We start from the raw sequence: 23,666 nt of genomic DNA on the forward strand, positions 1-23,666 counted from the left end.
GACTCCGCTAACCCAGAAATAGTGTGAGGGAGTCCAAAGAGGTTTTGAAAATATGTTATGATATATGCTATATTGTTGATTATTTTTGCATTTGTATTTAAAAAAATCTTAATAAAAATTTATAAAAAAACAAAAACAGAAATAGTGCTTCAGGTTAAGAACTTTGCTTCAGGATGAGAACAGAAATCGTGCTCTGGCGGCGCGGCAGCAGCAGGAGGCCCCATTAGCTAAAGTGGTGCTTCAGGTTAAGAACAGTTTCAGGTTAAGTACAGACCTCCGGAACGAATTAAGTACTTAACCCGAGGTACCACTGTATACAGACCACTTGCCTCTCAGCAGTACTATGAAGTAGAGGTAAGTGCTATGGCCTATTCTCACGAAACAAATAAAAAACCCAGGATTAAATATACTAATGTACTATTGACCAACAGCATAATATTTTGTTACAGCCAACGGCATTACCCAGAAGCTGAAACAGAGGAAGTGTGAATAATTAGCACTTTCCTTTCCTTTTCGTTTTGGGATCTTGCATATCCTCCATGTCAAGATACATTAACAGCCTGGGGAACGGATCCATCGAGACCATCCCATTAGCACCAAGACTTCTGCTGGTGCGATGGAAACTACCCTGCTCCTCTCTCCACATGACCCTCCAATTCGGGGATATGTGGGGGGAGGAGAGAGAGGGGACGTTCCATTACAGAAATGGAAGCCCTTGGGCTAACGTTACAACTCCATTGGACACAACCCTATACGTATATCTTTATTTCTGCAGAAGTGTCTGAGAAGCACCAGTATGGCTCGCACCTCCTCTGTTGCCACTGCTAAGGATCATCCCAAGCCAGCTAGGACTTGAGACTTAATGACTGCAAGACCTTCTAGAGCATCATAGGTTCCCCACCTGTGCTGTAGAACTTGGTGGGCAGGTGGGGTGGGGGAAGAAGGTTAAAAATACTGAGTTCACTACAATCAGTGCAGCTTTCAGCTTGGTGCCCAGGGCAAGCACTCTACTTGTCCACATCTAAGGCTGGCTTTGGGTGGAGCAAAATCCAGGTGCACATTCAATGGTCTTTTAGAATCAGTTCATCTGATTGGTTAGATCCCATGGATGACAGTTAGTGGCTGTTAAGAGCAATTAAAATGTGCTACCAAGTCTGCAATTCTATGCACACTTATGTGAGAGTAAGTCCCACTGAACCATATTGAACTTGCTTCTCAGTAAACAAGCATAGGAGCACACTGTTGGAAAGTGATGAAACATGCTTAGGATGCACTATTTATCACAGTTTTACCCCGTTATTACTACCATCCCACAGTGTGGTATTTATGCAGTTAACCAATGTTTTTCCACATAGCAACCCAGTGAAGTAGACTAGGCTGAGAAACAGTGACTTCAAGGTTACCACTGATATAAATGAATGAGTGGATATCTTTCCTTAATTATTTTTGTTTAAAATAAATACATAATCTGAGCAGCTTTTTAAAATCTTTGCCCTATATTGCTTTTGCTGGGAGCCATTCTCCCCACCATGTGCATATTTGTTTTCTTGCAAACATTGGGTTGGATAGATTGGATGTCACACATTTGAACCATCATGGAAGTAAGAAATGAGGCATAAATTGTGTTTTCCTATTTTGAGATTTGAAAAGTAAGCATCGAATAACAAACAGAACTCTGTGTCAAGAGTGTCGGCACTCCCCTTTCCTTTCTGCAGAAAACACGACCGCATTGCCAGATCATATAGAAATTAAAACCCTCTGCGCATGCATAAGTAAAATATGGCTGATTTAATAGGAATCTAAAAGTTAAAGGTCAGAGTATCGGTATGTCATTACACCTACCACCTGAGGTTGTTTGAAAATGGTGCGAGGTACCTATTCAATTAAATAAGGACATTCTGAAACTATAAATAATGTATAAAGAAATACGAAAAATCCACAGAGCAGAGAGTCTAAAATAAATAAATAAAAACCACTGGAAGAGTAGCAGATAAAATATATTGACTCGCATTTCACACACACACACACACAAAAAGAGACGGGAAAAAAATTAAATACTCAAGCATTTCAAAGGAAAATGTAAAGCTGTAAGCTGAAGACATCACTGTCTTGCTTTTAAGGCACTTAAAGAGTTTCATAAAGAGAAGCCTAGAATTCAGTTCTTCTTCAATTTATTTTCTGCCGTTCACCTGCAGGTCCCATGGCGGGTTACAAAAATTAAAAATTTAAAAAAGTTAAAACATGTGCATTAATTTATGTCCAAATAAAGATGCATAGGATTGGACCGAACCAAAGGATTCAAGTTACAAGAAAGGAGATTCTGACTAAACACCAGGAAGAACATTCTGACAAAAAGAGCTATTTGACGGTGGAATGGATTGATGCAGATTGCAACCCCCCTCCCCACCCACATGACCTGGGTTGCTGTGCGTAAGAGAAACCTGGTGGACAAGCAGCGGCAAGGACAGGCCCATCTGCTTCATCCAACCAAGTCTCTGTTACACATGCCAGGTCAAGTCCTCCATCCATGATCAAGTCATGGATGGCAGTGGTCTTATGAATCATTGACCTGGCATTGCACAGCAGCACCTTCAGGTCATGTGGGTATCCCTTGCTGATTCTAGTATCCATCCGGTCAGGACCAGACCCGGAGGCAGGGATAGTCCTCAGACAATGACTAAACCTGCCCCCTCTGTAATGACATGGTCTAGTCTTAGCGTAACTCCTCCTCCTACCCGTGATCACTGAGATCGGTTGTCCCAGTGCATCTCCCCCTGTGGAACATGCCCCAGCCATTTTGTGGGCTGGGGCCCACTCCCCGGCAGCCCTGAACCCTCCCCCTAAGAACAAAATAACACCGTAAACAAACAAACAAAACCAATAAAACAATACAACAAAAATGTAAAAATTACAAAAACATCAAAATAAAAAAATAATTCCCCAAGCCCAACCAAACATCCATCCCACCCCCACCCCCCACATACAAAAAATCCAAAGGAAAATTTTAAAAAACATTTTAAAAACACTCTGTGCCCCTCTTGCAGTAACAACTGTCCTAGTGAGGCCTGTCAGGCCCCGCCCTGGGCCAGGTGGTAAGTGTACATGAAGAAACATGAAAAGATCATGTTTGAGTTGGCCTCTTCTGTACCCATTCAATCAATGGACTTCAGTTAGTCATAAAAAGCCTAAACAAAACAAGAAGAGTCAGTGTGGTGCAGTGGTTAGCGTGTTGGACCAGGAGGAACAGGGTTCAAATCCTCACTCGGCCAAAAAGCTCACTGGGTGTTCCTGGGTCAACCACTGCCTCTCAGCTGAACCTACCTCACAGGGTTGTTGTGGGGATTATATAAGGGGAAGAACCATGTTCACCACCGTGCGCTCCTTGGAGAAGAAGGCAAGCTATAAACGTAATAAACAAACACAATAATGTTCCTTGATTTCAGTGGATCTACTTTAAATATGGCTTAGTGAGATACAACAAAATCCAGATAAAAAGGAAATTAAGAAGAGGAAGGAGAGAATTCTTAGGGGTTGGAAGGATGAAACAGCTTCAGGAGGCAAGGGAGGGCCGCATCAAATGAAGTCAGGGGCCACATGCACCACCCAGGCTACAGGCTGCTCACCTCTGTCTACCCTGACTTGCGACAGACATAGAAGTATTTCCTAGTCCTACCTAGAGATGCCAGGGATTGATCTTGGGATAATCCAAGGGCAAAGTGTATGCTCTAGGTAAAGGTAAAGGACCCCTGGACGGTTAAGTCCAATCAAAGGCAACTATGGGGTTGCGGTGCTCATCTTGTTTTCAGGCCGAGGAAGCCAGTGCTTGTCCAAAGACAGCTTTCCAGAGCACACAGAAACGGTGTTTACCATCCTGCTGCAGTGGTACCTATTTATCTACTTGCACTGGCATGCTTTCGAACTGCTAGGTTGGCAGGACCTGGGACAGAGCAACGGGAGCTCACCCCATCATGGGGGTTCGAACCGCCAACCTTCCGATTGGCAAGTCCAAGAGGCTCAGTGGTTTAGACCACAGCACCACCCGCGTCCTCCTAAACACGCTCTTCTACTGAACTATAGTCATTCTTCATGGGGAATAAATCCCTCTTAACACAATCAGACATAAATATAAGTAAACATGCATAAAATTGTGCAGCATGAGAAATTCAAAAGGCCAATTTGCCATGAAGAGTGGGCACATGAGGTTGAAGACAGAGTAACAATCCTAATTTCATGCAGAATGCCAAAACCCCCAGCAAAAGAGCACTCTGCTTCAAAAACATTCTGACAGCATGATGTCACCTTAATATATCTTTTGTGGGGTTTTTTAAAGACACTTGAAGTAGTAACTCCACATTTTCAGCAAAGTGAAGAATTATGCGAAGTGGTCATTCAGTTAAAAGTGACACTTTTCTGATAACAGCAAATCTCTCACTGCTGGAACACAACTGAGGCACTGGAATCACCTCAAAAGCAAGTCCAACTTAATGGCTGTGCTATATGCCATTTACTTTTATTATCATCCCCAGGAAATAGGTTTACCCTGCTTTAAAATTTATACAGCTCATCTTGCAAGCTGCTTTCTAAAAATTAGCTTGAAGGAAATAGTGATTCAGGAGACAGAGCAGAAATCAATTCCAATTCGATATTGATAGCTACCATGCGATGTAAACTGTGTGTTCTTTCTAATTAAATGTAAACACACTTGGTTCTAAAGTCCAGCAGTGATGACAACAGCCATTAGAATGGATTGCTTAAGCATTGATCAACCGATTTGTCTGAACCTTTTGTTCATATCATACGTATTCTTGAGCAATCTGCGGCAGGGTTAGTGTCAGTTCCAACTGACTTTAGTTTAGGTCATCTTCAGGTAAAAAAAAAAAACTTGACAGGAATGTTGAGTGCTCAGTAATGCCTAAAGTTATTCATTAACTATGTCCTTCTGATAGCTAATCAATACCATTGCATGGAGCCAAGCACACTGCTCTCAACTGCCCTTCTCCCAAAAGCCAAGTCTTGGTAAATATTTAATGGTAGTAAAGGTGTTTTGGGTTGCTATCAAACTGATTATGTTAAAGAACTCTTAAAAGAAACTTTATCTTCCCCCTCTCTGCAGAATTTGTTCAGCAATTCTATAGCCCTGATGCAAAGTGGTTCGAGGAATGCATTTCAATGCATCTTTTGAATGGTGGATATTCACCTCTGGTGTGTAAGAAAATAGTTTTGTTATAAAAGGATCAAGAGATCTCTTTTAAAGACCTGTATTTCCTTGTTAAAACACTAGTGCCTTTCAAAAGTCGCTGGACTACAACTGCCATTATTCCTGACCATTGACCATGTTGGCTGAGACTGATGGGAACTGGAGTTCAACATCTGGGGGTGGGGTGTCACAGGTTCCTCAACCCTGTTAGAAAGCAACCCAACCCTCTTGTGCCCCTTTGCAACAAGGAAAGGCTGTATTCCAGTTTCCCAGTTCCACGCCTACTTTGCATATGACGCAAACTGTTTGCTAATTATGCAGTCAGGTATACTGTATTAGCTATTTAACTGTCTATCAGCCGCTTCCTGTATGTTCCTGGCAAATATCTCAAAAACGTTGGAGAAGAATCAGAAGCAACTTTTTTTTTTAATGTCCATTTGCTTATGCCAGAATTTGCTTACTCTTTTATTCGCTCACAATAGGAGCAGCTTAATGGGGACAGAGGTGTTGCAAACTGCCTGCTGCCTGCAATGCTGTTGCTCTAGCAATACGTATTCTGCATCCACGCATATATATTCAAATGCCATTTTGGAATCTTCAGCAAAAATCACACCACGGGTTTTGTGGTTGGAAGTATTCTTGAGATAACATTACAAGGGAAATGGAAGAAGCCAACATCAAACTATTACAACAGGATTGTTATTTTTTTTAAAGTTGCTCCAAGTTTAGAATCCTCCCTCCCCCCCCCAGCACTGGAGCCAACTCCTGGGGGAGGGGGAGTCCTTGTGCAGGGCTTCTGTTGAAGGTGGGGGCAGATGTTATAGGTGAAGGGGATCGAGATATGGATATGCTCGTACCCCTTCCAATCTGCGCCTCATCCCGAGGGACAAGGGTAGGGTGAGCAAGGATTACTCACCTCCGTCACTGGTGCTGTGCAATGCCAGGTCTATAGGCAACAAAACCGCCACCCTGCGAGATTTCTTTATCTCGCAGGGGGTCGACCTGGCTTGTGTGACGGAGACCTGGGTGCGCGAAGGGGCAACAGTTACCTTACGAGAGATGGCGCCCCCGGGTTTCTCCGTCCTCCACCAGTCCTGGACTGTGGGCCGGGGGGGAGGGGTGGCATTATTAATCTGGGAAGATTGTCCTTTCAGGGCTCTACCATTGCCATCGATCCCCGGCATTGAATGTGTTGGCCTAGTGTGGGGCTCCGAGGAGAGCTTGGCTGTCTGGCTGGTGTACCGGCCACCTAGCGCACCAGCAGCCACCCTGTCAGGCCTATTGGAGGCGGTGGCCGGCTGAGCCTTGGAATTCCCTAACCTATTGGTATTGGGAGACTTCAACATCCATGCTGATGCCACTCCCTCCTCACAGGCTCTGGACCTGGTGTCTTCCATGGCGACACTAGGGCTCTCCCAGTTTGTTTTGGGCCCCACACATCAAGCAGGCCACACGCTGGATTTGATCTTTGGCGTAGGTATAGATTTGATCATGTCTCCTTCGATGAAGGTGCCATGGTCTGATCACTACGCTCTGAAAGCCAGGATTGACTTTCCACCCCCACCCTGCTTAGGTGGCGAGCTGATTTGGGCTTGCCCGCAGAGGCTGATGGACCCTGATAGATTCCGCCAAGCCTTGCGGGACCTTGCTCCCCCTGGCGACTCATTGACTGAGCTTGTTGAGGGCTGGAATATCCAGCTCCTGGCAGCCATCGATGAGATCGCACCTAAGCGCCCTCTGCGATCCTGCAGAAACCAGGCTCCCTGGTTTACCGAGGAGCTCCGGAAAATGAAGCGGGACCTCAGACGGCTAGAGCGAGTATGGCGGGGTGCCCGTGACGGAGCCTCAAGAACATCTTATAGGGCTTTTATGAAAACCTACGAGATGGCAGTGAAGGCTGCTAAGAAGTCCTACTTCTCGGCCTCCATTGCCTCCGCTAGCTCTCGCCCAGCATAATTATTTAGTATAATTAGGTCTTTAACTTCCCTTGAAGGACAGCCAAATTTAAATAACAATTTGACACACAGCTGTGAGGCATTTGCGAGCTTTTTTGCAGAGAAGGTCTTGTTGCTCCGCCATGACCTCCCTGCCAATTTGGATACAATAAAGGAACTGGAGGCCCCTCGACTGTCCTCGGGTCCAGTATTAGACCACTTCGACCGGATATCCCCAGCCGATGTGGACAGACTCCTCCGAGCTGGAAAGCCCACCACCTGTCCTCTCGACCCGTGCCCGTCTTGGCTGAATAGAGCGTGTCCAGATGAGGTGCGGGCCCTCCTGGGGGATATCATCAATTTGTCCCTTGGCACGGGGACATTCCCAGGGGAACTGAAGGAGGCAGTGGTGCGCCCGCTCTTAAAGAAAACATCATTAGATCCTTTAGATCTATCCAATTACTGCCCGGTTTCGAATCTTCCGTTCCTGGGTAAGGTGATTGAGAGAGCGGTTGCTGAACAGCTTGGTGGGTTTCTGGATGAAACATCGGCTCTGGATCCATTCCAGTCCGGCTTCCGCGCTGGTCATGGGACCGAGACGGCTCTGGTTGCCCTAACAGATGATCTTCCTAGACAGCTGGATCGAGGCGGGTCGGGGCTGCTGATTCTTCTAGATCTGTCAGCAGCTTTCGACATGGTCGATCACGAACTTCTGGACCACTGCCTTGCCGACGTGGGGATCCAGGGCACAGTCCTTCAATGGCTGCGCTTGTTTCTCTCTGGTCGGGGACAGAGGGTGGCGCTTGGGGGGGAATTGTCATCGCGCCACTCCTTGGTGTGTGGAGTACCTCAGGGTGCGATACTGTCCCCGATGCTTTTCAACATCTTTATGCGCCCCCTCGCCCAGCTTGTCCGGAGCTTTGGGCTGGGTTGCCATCAGTATGCCGATGACACCCAACTCTATCTGTTGATGGATGGCCATCCTGACTCAGCCCCAGACACACTGACCAGATGTTTGGAAGCTGTGGCAGGATGGTGATGTGGGAGCCAGTTGAAGCTAAATCCTTCGAAGACAGAGGTCCTGTGGCTGGGACGGGACGATATGGGATTGGGGGGGCAACTCCCATCTCTTGCGGGGGCGCAATTAGTGCCAGCACCGTCCGTTAAGAGTTTGGGTGTAATCTTCGACACCTCCCTTTCCATGGAGGCGCAGATTGCAGCTATAACAAAGGCAGCATTTTTCCATCACCGCCAAGCTAAGCAGTTGGCTCCTTACCTCTCTCGCCCTGACCTAGCCACTGTGATCCACGCGACGGTCACCTCCAGACTGGATTATTGTAACTCGCTCTACGTGGGGCTGCCCTTGAGACTGACCCAGAAACTCCAGCGGGTGCAGAATGCTGCAGCGAGACTCCTTACGGGGTCTTCGCTGCGAGATCACATTCACCCGGTGCTATACCAGCTGCACTGGCTCCCGGTGGAGTACAGGATCAGGTTTAAGGTGCTGGTTTTAACCTTTAAAGCCCTATACGGCCTAGGACCCTCGTACCTACGGGACCGCCCCTCCTGGTATGCCCCACAGAGAAACTTATGGTCTTCAAATAAAAACATCTTGAAGGTCCCAGGCCACAGAGAAGTTAGGCTGGCCTCAATTAGAGCCAGGGCTTTTTCGGCTGTGGCTCCGACCTGGTGGAACACTCTGTCACAAGAGACTAGGGCCCTGCGGGACTTGACATCTTTCCGCAGGGCCTGCAAGACAGAGCTGTTCCGCCAGGCCTTTGGCCAGGGCACAGCCTGACTCCCTCCCTCGGCAATCTTCGCGGAGCTCTGGCCCAATGGTGGCCAGTGGCTTGAATTTAATTAATTTTATAATGAATGATTTTAGAGTGTTGTTTGTGCTGTACTTTTTTACTGTTTTATTGTTGTTAGCCGCCCTGAGCCCGGCTTCGGCTGGGGAGGGCGGGATATAAATAAAAATTATTATTATTATTATTATTATTATTATTATTATTCATTAGCTCAATGTCATCCAATATCTGTAGGTCAGTTATGTGGTAAAAGGTAAAGGTAAAGGGACCCCTGACCATTAGGTCCAGTCGTGACCGACTCTGGGGTTGCGGCACTCATCTCGCTTTAGTGGCCGAGGGAGCCGGCGTACAGTTTCCGTTTCATGTGGCCAGCATGACTAAGCTGCTTCTGGCAAACCAGAGCAGTGCACGGAAACGCCATTTACCTTCCCGCCAGAGTGGTACCTATTTATCTACTTGCACTTTGACGTGCTTTCGAACTGCTAGGTTGGCAGGAGCAGGGACCAAGCAACGGGAGCTCACCCCATCATGGGGATTCGAACCGCCGACCTTCTGATCGGCAAGTCCTAGGCTCTGTGGTTTAACCCACAGCGCCACCCGCGTCCCTCAGTTATGTGGTAGTACTGGCTTTTCCTCTTTCCATTTAGGCTGTAGCCTTGAGTTTTTGGACAGCATTTCTTGATTTAGAATCTAATCCACACCATTCATCGTTTCTATACAGCTCCATCATGCCTTCTTGGAATCATCTCTGTTTAGCCTAAAACACCCTATCTGTTTAAATCTGTTTCCTAAAGATGATCCTCTTACCATTTTAATTGCCTTTCCTGCAACTTTATCAGAGAAATCTGCGTAACCCAATACATTTCTGAATGCTTCTGAGGCAAAGTACATCTAAAGTTACACTAGCAAAAGTGCATCCCTATGGGCCTATGGAAGGGTATTGGAGAAAAAGTGGGCAGAATTTGGCCCATCCGCTGCGAACGGAGAGTTGTCTTGGCAAACTAAAATGATCCTTTTAAGAAGCTCTTGTTGCCTATTGTAGTTTCTTGGTCTCGGTTGCTTGCTTCAATCATATTTAGTGTCCTAGAATGAAATAAATATTTCCAGAGAATAGCAATGCAGTCATTTTTCTAAGTAGATGTAGCTCCTTTACCCGCCAACAAGCCCTGGTTCCATGTCTAGCTATGACCCCTGGATTGAAAAGGTTCTTGGCAGGGAGGGGTCAGGTGTCCCACCACCAAGTCTAAAAAAGGAGCAGGGAATACAACTGCACATCATAATAGATACAAGGCTATGCTGCTGATTACTATTGTATGGTTTTTGACACTAGCTCCATTCACTCCCTAAAAATGTATTCTACAGGGATAACGGAAGGGTAATAATCAGACACTCTATAAGATATATTTTTTTAAAGTCCCTAAATAATCATTTCACGGAGAGAACTGTGATTCCTGCGTTTAATCAAGAGTTAAAATATGCACAGTAATTCCTTATTTTCATAATATTCCTTTTGACAAAGATAACAGCCATGAAAACAGTTCCCACCTGGCCAAACCCGACATACAGGTTTTGTTCAGGAAAAAAGAAATGCATGACTTAATTATTGAAATGGATCTATTAGAACTGTCCCCCAATCCACCTTGCCTGCCCCACCTACAGATGAACTTCGAATGACCCGCTTTATGCAAAAAAGAATTGTAATAACTTGCACTAAAAGCTGCTTATAAAGCTCAGGCTGCCAGGAAGACAAAAGCAGAATTCAGAAATGCGTGTGATGCCCCTAGAGGAGAAACGTAGGGAAAAAAGTCACCTTTTATCAAGTTTACTTTCATCGAATAAATAGCTAAACTAATCTGAGCTGTGCAATAAGTTACTTCGTGCTAATTATGTTTGGTTTCATTAGTCCTTGATACTGTCTATTGTTTAAATTGCTTTCATTAAAACAGCAGATGGTGTCAAGAGTAACACAATGAAGAGACATTCCCCTACCCCAGCATTCCTTGAGTAAAAAGGGCAGTATTATAACAAGGGCTCCCCTCCCCCCATCAAATAATATTACCATGAAAAGGTGTTCTGAGATTATTATTATTATCATCAAAAAAATAAGAATTTTCAAATGATTTAAACTAAAGGATGGCTTTCATCGTGCTTTGGGAGGTTAACTCTGCAGCCATCTCCTTATTTTAACCATCTCGTCCATTTTCAGTGTTCTGAGGTATATATCGGTGCTTACAGAACCAAAACAGCAACACTCATGAACAAGAGGACGGTATCAGCAAGGTTGGGGAAAGCTGAATATTTAAAATAGAAAAAAAATATTTAGGAGGGAAGAAACAAATCTTAAGGGGAAAAACAGCCCTGCTCAATGGCCAGTGAATTGGGGGGGGGGGGGCAGAAAACTGGGTGGCAAGGGGAATGGAGAATCCAGACAAACTGAAGCACTGAACAGGAGAACTCCATGCTATAACTTTTTGTTGCATGTCTCACTTGCAGGACTATGTTCTGGTTTACATACGGCTGGACTTTGACTTAAAGTAAAGGTAAAGGTACCCCTGCCCGTACGGGCCAGTCTTGACAGACTCTGGGGTTGTGCGCCCATCTCACTTAAGAGGCCAGGGGCCAGTGCTGTCCTGAGACACTTCCGGGTCACGTGGCCAGCGTGACATCGCTGCTCTGGCCAGAGCCAGAGCCAGAGCCAGAGCCGCACACGGAAACGCCGTTTACCTTCCCGCTGGTAAGCGGTCCCTATTTATCTACTTGCACCCGGAGGTGCTTTCGAACTGCTAGGTTGGCAGGCGCTGGGACCGAGCAGCGGGAGCGCACCCCGCCGCAGGGATTCAAACCGCCGACCTTTCGATCGGCAAGTCCTAGGCGCTGAGGCTTTAACCCACAGCGCCACCTGCGTCCCGGACTTTGACTTAGGTCTTCATTAATGTTGGTAGATTTGGCACTGCCCACTTCTAGACACGTAGGATTCCTTCCCTCAATAAGGGTATAGCTGCAACATCGCGTGCCACATTTATATACAGATTTTCTGCCAAAGCACTCAAAAATGATATGGAAAGGGACAGGGAAAATTAATGGAGGGCAGGAAATCAGCTGAAAACAGCATAATGTCCTGTAGCAACAAAACATCCTAAAGATTGACAAATTCACCATGGTATGGTAAGTTGTGGTGGACTAGAGTTTATTTCATTGGCTGGACTCTAGTCACACAGGCCTATGCCAGGGGTTGAGAACCTGCAGCCCTCCAGATGTTACTAGACTCCAGCAGTCCAGCCACAATGGTCAAAAAGCAGGGATGATGGGAGCTATGATCTGGCAACTTCTAGAGGGTCACAGGTTCCCCATTCCTGACCCATAATCAATTCATTAGTCTTCAGGTCACCATGATGCTCCAAATTGTTTTTACATGCTAACATGACTGCACATCTGGAAGCTATAATGCTTCAATCTTAGACACGCTTACTAAGGAGTAAACCCCACTGGATACAATGGGCTAGATTGAAGTAACCTGGCACATTAGCAGAAGCTAGTGTATGGTTCCCACTAACATAATGGGGCTCCCCCCCAAAAAAATCTACTAGTGGTTTGGGAGAACCCCCAAAACAGCACGTGGGGAGCTGAGAGGGGGGTTGTTCCATCTGGCAAGCAGAAATGCTTGCCACTAATGGATCAAAACAGTGTGGCGTATTTCTCCTAACAGAAATTACTTAGGAATAAACATGTGTAAGATTGCATTCTCAGTCATGGTGATTAACAACAATCTCCAAGTTTAGGGCCAGTGCACTTAAAACCTGATAGGACAAAAAACAGGGGAGGACTGTTCCAAATTTTGGGATGACAACTCGTTGGCCCCAGTTAAAAACAGAATTCTGGACTAGATGCATTTTGGCTTGATCCAGCAAGATTCTCTTCGTGCCTTTTTATGACATGACAACTCTGAAAGTTCTTCTTCATACTTCTGTTGAAATGTGCTCACCAACTAAGCCAAGGAATTAACCCCCACATTTATATTTCAGGGTTCCCTGAGAGCTCCCCCTTTTTTTACTGGAGGCAGAAACGTGAGAAAAGGAGTCAGAGCAGTTTAGGCTTGGAATGCTGCATCTTATATAATCCCTTCTCACTGGTCAGGTGAGTCTTTCCCTCTACAGCTGCAATGACCTTTTAATTTATTATAAACTTCCAAGGGATAGAAGAAAATGTCATTTGGTCTGCATTCTTAAGTGAAGTGATCTAATCCACACCTTCCAGAACAATACATGGTTCAGAATGTCATCATCTTTTGGACTTCACGCTTCTCCAAATGTTGCTACACAGTTCTTGGCTCAAAAGAATACAACAATGCACAAACACACACACATACGCACACGGATATAAAGCAATCATCAGTCTCCAGGTTCTGACTCTAACTTCCTTGGGCTTGGTCCATTTATGAAAATAGCTGACCATGCAGCACCTATGCTTTACATCATAAGGTAAAAGGTAAAGGTACCCCTGCCCGTACGGGCCAGTCTTGACAGACTCTGGGGTTGTGCGCCCATCTCACTTAAGAGGCCAGGGGCCAGCGCTGTCCGGAGACACTTCCGGGTCACGTGGCCAGCGTGACATCGCTGCTCTGGCCAGAGCCAGAGCCGCACACGGAAACGCCGTTTACCTTCCCGCTGGTAAGCGGTCCCTATTTATCTACTTGCACCCGGAGGTGCTTTCGAACTGCTAGGTTGGCAGGCGCTGGGACCGAGCAGCGGGAGCACACCCCGCCGCAGGGATTCAAACCGCCGACCTTTCGATCGGCAAGTCCTAGGCGCTGAGGCTTTAACCCACAGCGCCACCTGTGTCCCACGCTTTACATCATAGGCTACTTTAAATGAATCTTGGAAGACATCAAAGACCAGGGATGTCTCTGAACCTCAGCCACCCTGGACCACTGTGTCAAGAGGATGGTGTTTTCCCCATGTTCAGGGCTGATACCATGGGACTAAAACAACCAATAAAACACAGGGGCTGGCTGTATATCCTGGAGAAGGCTTAGAAAAACAAGATCATAAATTGAAAGTTTGCTCCAATCAAGAGATGGCTCTATCTGGAGCCTGGAGGGCAGGTCTGGTAATTGTGAGGCAGGCAGGGAGTTGAGGTAAGATGTTGAGAGGATAGAGCTGTGAGTGTCATGTGGTCTGTCTGCACCCCTTAAGGTAGCCTACTGTCTTCTGGTGCAGTGGAGAGCACTGTTCATGCCACCAGTGCTGAAGTAAGATTCAGCTGGCAGTCGGGTTACATTCTGTACTTGGAATGTACCTTTCACCTCAGAGAGCAGAATGTCTTATGCTGGACCAGGTAAGGACAGTGACTTACCTTCTCAGGCTGCAATCTCATATGCACTTATCTGGCAATTAGGTCTGACTGAATGTGACTTCTGAGTAGATATGTATATGATCACACTGTTAAGTCCCATTCCCCGCCTGGGTTTCTTTTCGACTCATTGCTACAAACAGACAACACAAAGTCAAGTGAGGAGGGTCTTCTCATATGGATGTAGGATCCACAGTAAAAGGTTATACATGTGATGGGGAGGATGCTCAGTTGAGACACTGTCAGGAGAAAATGGAAGAGTGTGCTTTCGGAGGGAAAGTCAAACCATTGGAGAGTTACAGCGCCAGCTGTGGCTGTAGAGAAGGATACATGTCTTGTTGCAGCTGAGGCAGAAAGTGGTGTCGGTTTTGCTACTACAGGTGGACCCTGGAGTTTCTTCTCTCTGCGCTCCTCCCAGTGGTCATTCCTCGTCTGGTCAACTGCTGACTTGACTATCTGTCTCCAGGCACTGCAATTGTCTGCAAGGGATTCCCACACAGCAGGGTTAATGTTGCCATCCTTCATGCCATGTTTGCCGGCATCTTTGTAATGCAGAGCTGGTCTGCCAACAGTCCTAGGACTTGAAGCCAGTTCCCTGTACAGCACGTCCTTGTGGATCTTGCCATCTTCCATTCTGTGTACATGACCAAGCCAGCACAGACGTCGCTGGGACTGAAGTGCAAACAAGCTAGGAATGTGGGCTTGGGAGAACACATTTTTGTTTGAGACTCTGTCCTGCCATGTGATGTTCACAGCACATGTGAAAGGCATCAAGGTATTTCTCCTGGCAGGTGTAAGTTGCTCGCTTCCATAAAGCAGCATGCCCAATACCCACAAGTCCAGAATATATATGTTAACATTGCTGTGTTGTGTATAAATTGTCCTCTAACTGGAAAACCTGTTTATTTGCCACTTGGGTAAATACCACAATATGCTAAGACTTCACAGTGATATATTTTAAAGCTAACAACACGTCTTGGAATTAAAGCTCTCAATAATTACTAAATCTTAACAGTATTCCCTATAGGACACCTATTAGAATCAAATAACTGCCTGCAAAAAAGGTAAAATGCAGTTTACTAAAAAAAAAAAATCAATTTTATCTTACTAGAACAGATAAATACATTTTGAAAGAAAAAGAAAAGAATTCTGGGTTACCTGAAGTAAAGCAACCTATTGTTTTGCCAGTGTTGGGTGAAACATTAATGACCATCAATCACTAAGGGGACCATCACTTATTAGCTATCAAGCCTAAAAATACATATTTAAATTTTTGTTTTGGGGTGCTATTTGCTCCCTGCCAGTTCAAGTTTTAACATTATTTCATTGGTCACAATATCAGTTTATTTACTCTGAATGTTATCACTGCATGGTTCCCAATGTAAACACTTCCGCTGAATGCAGCATAGCTGTTAGTGTGCTGAAGGTAAACTAATGCTTTGGTATGGAATTGAGAGGGAGGATGTTAGGATCCACTATTCAGGAAGAACTTTCTGGGTCATGACCTTTTCGTAAGCTGCTTGGCCTCTGGGGCATTGTTAAGGGGTGGCCCAGAGAGACAGAACCCCCTGCTCATTTGCATGGGGCCCTAGATTTCCTGCCTTTCACCCCCACTTAAAAAATAAAAATAAAAGTTGCTTACAGGGTGGCTTTCCCTCTGAAGAGCTGCCACAAGTTTGCATCTATGCACATAAATCAGCATATGCAAATTTTATGCAGATTTACACCATGGACCTGTGTCCCAAATCTAAAGCACCCAGCAATACTCAAAAAGCTTCTGACACTCTGGGAAGGTGACTCTTTAGTACAGGCATGGCTTTTTCAAAGAGGAACATGTAAAGGGGTCAAGGAAGTAACCCTTGTCAACTCAAGTTTTGTTTTTGGGCTGAAATAAGTCCCCTGTCAAAGCCACACACATGCTGAGATTGTTAAAAGTTCAGGGATAGACATGGAATCAGCATCGTGTGCTAAAATGGTAAACTATTAAGATCGGTTTATCAAATTTAGATGTAGGGCACACAAGATTACTTTAATAGCGAGATCTGGGATGTGGGAGAAAGAAGGTAGATAAGATTTTAGAACAAGAGAATATACTATGGAGGAGAAGAATGTCAGCAGCTTGCCTCATCAAGTACTGACAAATGGAATGTGAGAACTGCTCCTTAGATGAAAGGAGGCAGACAGAACAATTCAACTAATGGGATCACATTGAGCTAATGGGATCACTCTGACTTGCTTGGCTTCTGTGGGCATATGTCAAAATGCTAATGTTATTTTAAGGTAGTTTTTTTTTATTTGTATATTCACTAGCAGTCGGCCATGACAGGTTTGGAGAATTTCGAGGCAGTTAAAACACATCCACATACTTTAAAAGTTGTAAGACAAAAAAAGCTAACTCCCTGAAAAGAGAGAAAGAGGATGGGGTAGGGGGGTGGGAGTGAAGCAGATGCATGCACACAGAAGCCAGGCTCCCTTTCACTAGTTCTCCACTAAAACCCTAGGCTTAAACTCCCCTCAGTCTGAAAAACAACAACAACAAAACCTCGTCTGAGGGTTTGGACTGCTTGTAAAGTGAGCAAACCTGCTGCTGAAAAAACCTTTTTTTAAAAAAACAACTTTAGCAGGCTGACGCAAAGCCTGACCTGGGGTATGCAAGCAAAGCAGCTTGCAAAGCCCACCAAGTACAATGGAACCAACTTGCTCCTAAAGCACGTTTAGGGTGGCAGCCTTAGCAGAGAGCAGTGTTTTTCCGGTATTCCCATCATGCTGTGCTGGTATTTTTAAGCTCAGTGATGAGTGCGAGTGGGGGGAAAAGTGTTTCTGGAACTCGAGGCCTCTCCGTTCCTGCCCACTTCCTGTACCGTGGGTGCTTCTTAGGATTATAAAAGTCATGAACCACAATTCAATTAAGAAAATGGTTGCATAATCCAACTTGGATTTTGCACAACTGTGGCAAGTTTCCCTGTTTCTGATTTATGTAAATAACAGAACCTTCCGACACCAGAATTCCTGGCATTCGTTTAATTAACTCCTTTAAACAACCAATCACTTAAAAACTTTTCTAACTCTTAACAGCACACATGTATGGGTATCTCCTCAGAAGCAAATCCCACTGAGTTCAATAGGCCTAACTGTCATAATGCAGGATGTACAGTCTAAGCATATATGGCACAGATCTTGGATTCTCACCATACTCGACATGCCACTATCATCACTTCCTGGTACTGATGATTCCACACTTCGGCCACCACATTTTGAAGCTGGTTCACAAGCTATTCAGAGTCGCTCATTTCAAAAATTCTTACACCCAGGACATTTCTCTGTAGGGGGGTTGGCATGAAATCAGCAGGTAAATTGTCCTGTCTCGTGATCTTATATACCAAACTGCTACATACATAGGTAATAAGAAGCCACAACTGATTATAGTTTCCCAGCCTGCAACACAAAACAGACATACAAGTGGAAAAATGGCATCCAATGTTGTCAGATATGATGCTATGCTAATCCTGCACTCTCCCCATCACCCCTGTTTCTGTGTACCATCTGCAAGAAGTTGTATGTAGAGCAAATGCTTTCTTCTTTATAATTTTGTAAATCTGGCTACGGTCACTAAAATCCTGTGAAACGTAACATCTTAGAGAGGCCATTCAGTAAAAGCCCGGGGTCATTGAGCTCCGCCCTGGAAACCTAAAGATCTGATAAGATTACTTGTATTATCTACAACATCATTAGCTTTAATACGACTAGTGGTTAAACATAGATAAGCTTTTGAGATACTATTGTTATATTCTATCTTGTAACAGTGGGCAACCTATTGTGACTTCACACTGGTCTGCTTCGAAACACTGCTCTTCTTTCTTACGATTATCCTCTCAAAGAACAGGCTAAAAAGAACTTAAAGAAGCTTTTTCTGGTGCAAGTAAATGAAATACCACATATAAACCAATATGAGCAAATCTGAGGTTCCTACCCCACAACTTGAAGTTGAAAACAAATTCCCCAACCAGGGGAAACAGGAAAAAACAACCATCTATCATATATACATAAGCAACGAGACCCGCAGTACATTAAAGACTAACAAATTTATCGTGGTTTGTGAATTTGTGAATTTGAGTTGACTTCATCAGCTGCATGAAATGTTAAGTTGTCAGATATACATGACTGGGGCGAGGGGAGAAAGAAATGTAGAGATGATGACAATTACATCAAAAGTTAAATGCGGCAAATTTGTGTACATTCACAAATCAGTGTTGCGGATGATGCACCATTCCTGCAATGGTAAAATAATTAATACTAGAAGTAAAATAATGATGTGGCAAAATGCATTAATTGATCACACAACTTAATGTAGCACAATGAGGTACACTAATAAATTTCAAATCTGCTAAACACTTCAAAGTACACTCAATTGTCAGTGTTAATTAATAAATAAATATTTAAAAGTTTTCCTAGTTCAAATGGCAGGAAAATGCAGCCCTCTTGGTGTGCTATGTGGTGAGTTCCCATAAAGGTAAAGGTAAAGGTACCCCTGCCCGTACGGGCCAGTCTTGACAGACTCTGGGGTTGTGCGCCCATCTCACTTAAGAGGCCAGGGCCAGCGCTGTCCGGAGACACTTCCGGGTCACGTGGCCAGCGTGACAAAGCTGCATCTGGCGAGCCAGAGCTGCACATGGAAACGCTGTTTACCTTCCCGCTGGTAAGCGGTCCCTATTTATCTACTTGCACCCAGAGGTGCTTTCGAACTGCTAGGTTGGCAGGCGCTGGGACCGAGCAGCGGGAGCGCACCCCGCCGCAGGGATTCGAACCGCCGACCTTTCAATCGGCAAGTCCTAGGCGCTGAGGCTTTAACCCACAGCGCCACCTGCGTCCCACTGTGAGTTCCCATAGCACAAGATTATTCTTTAATACCCATTTACAGGAGCCAAATATAATAACTTCTTTATAATTATTATTCAAATGTGATAATACCAACTATTTGTATATCTGTTGAAACATACCAACTACTGGTATATCTGTTGAAGATGAGGTGGTAAGATTTTCTCTATAAGGAAAGCCCAAAAGTGCACCAGATCCTTTCCTATCTTTTGGAATAAAGCTTGGCATTGAGGGGTAGGAAACCTGTAGCCTTCTAGATGTCACTGGACTCCAATTTTCACAGCTCAGAGTGGTACCTCGGGTTACACACGCTTCAGGTTACACACGCTTCTGGTTACATACGCTTCAGGTTACAGACTCTGCTAACCCAGAAATATTACCTCGGGTTAAGAACTTTGCTTCAGGATGAGAACAGAAATCGTGCAGCGGTGGCGCAGCAGCAGCTGGAGGCCCCATTAGCTAAAGTGGTGCTTCAGGTTAAGAACAGTTTCAGGTTAAGAACTGACCTCCAGAACGAATTAAGTATGCAACCAGAGGTACCACTGTACGCAGTCCAACAATACCTGGAGGACCACAGGCTCCCCACCCTGGCATATGAAATGGGAAGGGTCTCAAAAGTCAGTTAGTTCAATCAATCCCTAGCTGTGAAGAAGGAAGAACCTTTCATATTTTCACCCAGCCCTAAATCCACTCAAGTGCCTTACAGTGCAGTCCTATTCATATCTATTTAGTAAAGGTAAAGGTAAAGGTACCCCTGCCCGTACGGGCCAGTCTTGACAGACTCTGGGGTTGTGCGCCCATCTCACTTAAGAGGCCAGGGGCCAGCGCTGTCCGGAGACACTTCCGGGTCACGTGGCCAGCGTGACATCGCTGCTCTGGCGAACCAGAGCCGCACACGGAAACGCCGTTTACCTTCCCGCTGGTAAGCGGTCCCTATTTATCTACTTGCACCCGGAGGTGCTTTCGAACTGCTAGGTTGGCAGGCGCTGGGACCGAGCAGTGGGAGCGCACCCCGCCGCAGGGATTCGAACTGCCGACCTTTCGATCGGCAAGCCCTAGGCGCTGAGGCTTTAACCCACAGCGCCACCTGCGTCCCAATCAATCTAAATCTATTTAGAGGTCCCACCAATTTCATTGAAACTTACTCTCAGGTCTGCAGTGTTAAGGCTCACCAAGGATTTTGGCAGTTTTAGGGGAGGATTCACGAGAGGAAGCGGTGCTCAACCCAGGGACAGAAAAATTCAGTTCTGGATCCCAGCACAGGGTGGAGGACAAGCATTCACAAGAGAGAATCAGTGGGTAGAGGAAGAGTTACAAACCCTCCTGCCAATTCACTCTTGTTAGTGTGACCTCCAATCTCTCCATTAGCATTACAAAAGAAGCACAGGGTTTGGAACCCCACGTTCCTCTTAGAAATTCCTCTTAGAATTTCGAGTTCTGTCCTAACCAATCTCACTAACAGAAAAACAATCATTCAAAACACTACAGGAATAAAAACACCTTCCTGTCTGCATTGCTCAGAGGAGGACTAAAAGTCTTTTGTGCTGAAATATGTATTAAATTAGGGATTTAGTACAAGAACACTGACAAAAGAACAGAACATAGGATTGGGAGAACCAAGACTTAACCTTTTTTTTTGTATAGCCAGAACACCACCAAAAACTAAAATGCACAAAAGGGCATCACAAGTGGATACTGACTTAAAAAAACAAACAAAACCAAAACCCTAAACAACACGCTTGGCAATTCCTTACTTTTTCTTTATTTCATTTAAATTGTGTGATATCAAGTTGCACTGGGTTAGGTTCTTTCATATGAAGTGAATAAATCGAGACATATCACATTGTGTCCCATGGCGCAGAGAAGGTAAACAAAGACCTCTTCTTTATGGCAAAGCAGAAAAAGATAATTCGTTCCCCGCCTTTAGCCTCCCACCCTGTACACATCTGATGGGTCTTTTGTGGAGAAGGCAATCTGAAGCATAAAAAGGAGACTGTCAAGCCCAGATACCTTTTCCATTCTGAATGATGGAAAAATCTATGTCACACACACTGCTAGTAAAAATGAGAATTGCTTGCTTGCTGCTGCTGCTGTGTGTGTGTGTGTGTCTGTGTGTGTGTGATTATTGCATCAGGTGATTTTCATTTGTATATTTCATATTCACCCCAAAACTGGTATGAAGAAAATAAAATAGAATATTAAACAAGGAACTTAAATATTAAATGAAATCTGAATAGTTACATGGGCAGGCTTGAAACCTTTCTTAGTTTCTGTGTGTGTACAGAAATCTGCAGTTGAGTAAGGGAGGGATATAAAAAACACCATTCTACTTAAAATACTTTATTTATAGCAGGTCTTGCTTTGCACATGGAAATGTCAGATCTGCATGTGGAAAAAAAATTACATAAGAGACAACAATAAGATATAATTTTTTTCTTGCTGGTAATAACTGGGGGGGGGGGGGGAGAGAAATCATAGTGTTTCACCCAGACTTGGCCATACTGAAGAGTAGACCCATTCATTTCAAAGGGGTCTAATGTAGGTATGACTAACAGAATAATCCAACCCCCAACAGAGATGGATTGAGCAGAGGCACCTCTCCGCTCAGCTGACCTCCTGCCAACTCCTGAACATTTGACTGGGAGGCACTTTGGTGCGCTTTACACCACCACCAGACAGCTGAAATCCTCAAAATGGGGCATTGGGATCAGGACTGAGGTAGCCCAGGATCTGCTGAATGCTGAGCCAGTCACACTGCTGTTGCACAGTAGAATCAGGCCTGATCCGGACCCAATCACTGCATCCTGCCCTCCACCTTCTGCTGGGGCTGCCATAAGGGTCTGGGATGCCAGCAGTGGGTGGGGTTTTAGAGTGTACCCTATGACTGGCTACAACTCATAGTACAACAGGTCATGAAAGCCAATTCAGAAGAAGAAGAGTTTGGATTTGATATCCCGCTTTATCACTACCCGAAGGAGACTCAAAGAGGCTAACAATCTCCTTTCCCTTCCTCCCCCACAACAAACACTCTGTGAGGTGAGTGAGGCTGAGAGACTTCAGAGAAGTGTGACTGGCCCCAGGTCACCCAGCAGCTGCATGTGGAGGAGTGGGGAAGCGAACCCGGTTCACCAGATTACGAGTTTACCGCTCTTAACCACTATACCACATTGGCTCATTAGGACTTTAGCACACAACGCTTTACTTGGCTTCTTCACCATACCAAAACCATTTGTGTTTAGGCACCATATTAAAACTTGACCTCCTCTAGTGGTATTATCAACTTTTCTATACTGATACTGACTCTTCTGCAATCGTACTATTTAACTGGGGATGATTTGACACATTTTATTACGATTGTTTTCCATGTTTTATTTTGCAAGCTGCCTTAGAAATCTTAAGGCTGTAAGGCAGGATAAAAATGCTTCTACAGAAACACATTTCTATCACTTCAAAAAACATAAAACAATACAAAGTCCATGAGTTGTATTGATTTGTGTCCCAATGGAAGGCTCTTTGATCCAGTGGAACCAAAAGGGGAGGAGAAGGTGATTTTCTCAGATTCACCCTTTCTCCCTCAGTTTTCTGCATCATCAAGGGTCCTCCAACCCACTTGAGGAAAGTTAACGGGAGGCACAGGGGGGCCGCAGGACGAAGGGGGGAAAACTCCCTTCCCTTTCCCACCAACAGAAGCCTCCATTGGACCAAACAGCCTTCTGTCAGCAGAAGGGCACAACTGGATACTACCCTATCTGTTTAACAAATTAAGAAATACCAGGAAACTGTTACTGCCATTATTGGTTCCTGTCATCGCAGTAATTTATAGTTCTACTCCCTCCTTCTCTTATATCCCTCTTATTAGACTGGAGGGCCTGCAGTTAGGGATTGATGTACATTTTTATTTATATTAAGTACACACTAAGCACTTCACAAATAATAAATGATGACGTCCCTGGACATCTCTCCCCTTGCTAATGGGTACTTTTTGCACACAGTGAAAATGTTACCTGTGAAAGGCAACATGATGGAAGTTTTAGGTGCCCAGGCTTTTTATGTCAGAAGGGCACTTAATCTTCTGAAAAATGTGATTGGATAAATCTTAACATATGACTTGGAGGTCCTTCTAGACCTTTACACTCTTAAACCCCCCCCCCAAAAAAAAACCCTATGATGAAGTGTGTCCCTTCTTCTTCAAGAGAACTCTTCCCCCCACACCAGATTTTGGAAAGCCAGTTCCCAGCTACCCTCACACTCGTAAGTCTGGTTCAGTTTTCAGTGGTGGTCCTTGAGTTCTGGGAGAGAAAGCAAAGAGACCACATTCTGAGAAAGTAAATTCCATGATGTTTTAAACGTTTTCCTTTCCCAGCTTGAATATTAGGGGCAAATGTTATTAGAGCAGGATTAAAAAGTAGGTTGAGTCACGGACGACTCTGGGGTTGCGGCGCTCATCTCGCTTTACTGGCCGAGGGAGCTGGCGTACAGCTTCCAGGTCATGTGGCCAGCATG

General features: G+C 45.0%; 1 protein-coding gene and 1 long non-coding RNA gene across 3 annotated transcripts in view; one reads left to right on the top strand and one right to left on the bottom strand.

The window, feature by feature from the left end:
* MIPOL1 (mirror-image polydactyly 1) overlaps positions 1-23,666 on the bottom strand; it is a 197,543-nt gene that overhangs the window by 34,877 nt on the left and 139,000 nt on the right. The gene's annotated exons all lie outside the window — the stretch shown is intronic.
* Positions 1,155-13,032, top strand: LOC307204456. Its single transcript, XR_013833698.1, has 3 exons — positions 1,155-1,182; positions 11,146-11,219; positions 12,962-13,032. It is a non-coding gene; the product is annotated as an uncharacterized lncRNA (long non-coding RNA).

This window comes from Podarcis cretensis, assembly GCF_951804945.1.
Source record: "Podarcis cretensis genome assembly, chromosome: 1".
Lineage (NCBI taxonomy): Eukaryota > Metazoa > Chordata > Lepidosauria > Squamata > Lacertidae > Podarcis > Podarcis cretensis.